This window comes from Etheostoma spectabile, chromosome 7, assembly GCF_008692095.1.
Source record: "Etheostoma spectabile isolate EspeVRDwgs_2016 chromosome 7, UIUC_Espe_1.0, whole genome shotgun sequence".
NCBI lineage: Eukaryota > Metazoa > Chordata > Actinopteri > Perciformes > Percidae > Etheostoma > Etheostoma spectabile.
In genome coordinates this window covers 21,683,809-21,685,948 of record NC_045739.1, presented here as the reverse complement: position 1 = coordinate 21,685,948, position 2,140 = coordinate 21,683,809, and the positions used below count along the sequence as shown (strand labels likewise).

Sequence of the window (2,140 nt, the reverse complement as noted above, 5' to 3'; positions counted from 1 at the left end):
TTGGCAAGTTTAAAAAAAAAAAAAATCCCCAGTTCTAATACATTTGTTATTTAATTCCTTACCTTTTCGATACCAAACCCTAACCGCGTGACACTGTTGGAGCATGCTTTGAATTCCCTATGTGTGTGTTATGAAGGACATAATCTGTATGTGAGAGTGCATGAATGAGCAGAATGTGTTGAGTCATAATAAAAGTCATCAACCGCAGTCCGTAAATGAACGGCTAGAATGGAATGTAAAATAAAGGTAGCGTTTTTCTTGTCCGGATGTCTTCTACACCTATTTCAAGGCAAATGTTTCAACTAGGAGCGTAACACTTTTTAATAGTGTACTGTAGACAAAACATCCCTTTCCACACCTTTTAGAGGGCTGTCTAGAACTAAAGGACAAGAAAAGTAAAAATGGTTCTGAGGCATCCCCAAAGTGGCAGGGCAAAAGGAACTAAGCACAGGGGGCAAGGGAGAAAGAAAAAAAAATGGAAGCAGGATCACAGTTCAAGAGTTCACAAGATCCAAAATCAAAATCCAAAGCCTGATGGTACTCGGGAGTCACAAGGAGAAGATGCTGGCTCTTTATACACCTAAAAATGTCACCCAGCTGTAGTTGAGCAACACTTTCTGCAAGTTGCAACACTTGGGATGTGTACACGCAAACACAGCATGTCCTTGAGCACACGCTGAACTCCATTGCCCCGCGCAGCGTTGAACACAACCCATTATGTGTTTTTGTTTAATGAGTAAAGTCACTGTGTGGTTGATGAAATACGGTATACAGCAACACGGCAACGGGACATGATGTCCTGGCTGCCAAAACAAGATGATGTCAAATGAGAATAGAGCATGAATAAAGTTCAACATACAGTGAGTGAATGCGATGTGTGTGTGTGCTGTGACCTTTTGCCTTACACTGTGATTAACAGATTAGCAGATCATGAGATCACAGTGACTCGGCAAGATTAAAAGCTGAGTAAATACACTCAAATTGAATGACACACTGTATTTGATAAATCCGATCACCCACATTGTCACGCTTACAATCACATTAATGGTCTTTCTAAAGAATAAATATAGTTGAAATGTATATCATTGCTGTGCTCTGGTGTTTCAGATATAGCCTAGGTGCCTATCCTGTTTGCTTTGATAATCTTTGAGATATCTCTAGAACTTGATTGCGGTCGACATGAGGCCACTTCAACTAATTGGACGTTATTTAGAAAGACATACCCCAGCGTATATCAGTTACCACAACTCACAGTGAAGAAACCCAAGAAACCCCAAGAAACTCTCTGCATGTCTGCGCAATCAACTTATGTCAGGGCTGAGCAACGGTAGAAAACCATTTCTAAAGCTTTGAATGTCCCCAGAGGAACAGTCTATTAGGTAAAAAGGATGATGTTTGAAAACCACCAGGACACTTCATAGAGCTGGACATGCAGCCAAACTCAGAGACCGGGGAACAGGGCCCTCTGTCAGGCTGGGGACCAAGAAACCAAGTGGCCACTGTGACAGAGCTTCGGAACGCCTCTATAGACGAGTGGAAGAACCAGCTGGGAGGAAGCACTCGGCCAATCTGGCCTTTGATAGAAAAACTCACTCCTGAGTAAAAGGCATGCTTGGATTTTGTTGAAAAGACACTTAAAAAGACAGAGCATGAGGAAAGATTCTCTAATATGATGACAAAGTGTAGGCCACTACCTCAGTTCAGTCTCATTGGAAAAAACAAGGGGCTGTCCTTTTTCACGCAGTGCTTACTGTATGTCAGTCTCACAGCCTACATTTGGTTCAGTATCATAAAATAATGATCTCACAGTTTAAATGCAGCATAACCATAACCCTCATCCTAAAGAGCGTCATCACCATCATATGATTAGAATTACTGTTTTCATTATTACTGTACTCTAGTGACCTAATGGTTGCATGATGTCAGTTGCAGTCTTTAGAGCATCCAGACTGTGTTCAGTTGGGGAAAAAACCAACAACAATGTGAGTGACTGTTCCTCCTTCTTCTTTTTATCAGTGTCATCATCTCCACGAGTTCTATTTCTTTCTGCTCTTCCTCAAGGCCTTCCGCCCCTTTTTCATCCTCATGTATATGTATGTATGTATGTATGTATGTATGTATGTATGTATGTATGTATGTA

General features: G+C 41.3%; 1 protein-coding gene and 1 long non-coding RNA gene across 2 annotated transcripts in view; one reads left to right on the top strand and one right to left on the bottom strand.

Moving 5' to 3' along the window:
- Positions 1-2,140, bottom strand: part of bcl2l1 (BCL2 like 1) — a 28,393-nt gene that overhangs the window by 9,241 nt on the left and 17,012 nt on the right. The gene's annotated exons all lie outside the window — the stretch shown is intronic.
- Positions 1-2,140, top strand: part of LOC116692621 (uncharacterized) — a 23,878-nt gene that overhangs the window by 8,918 nt on the left and 12,820 nt on the right. The window lies entirely within an intron of this gene.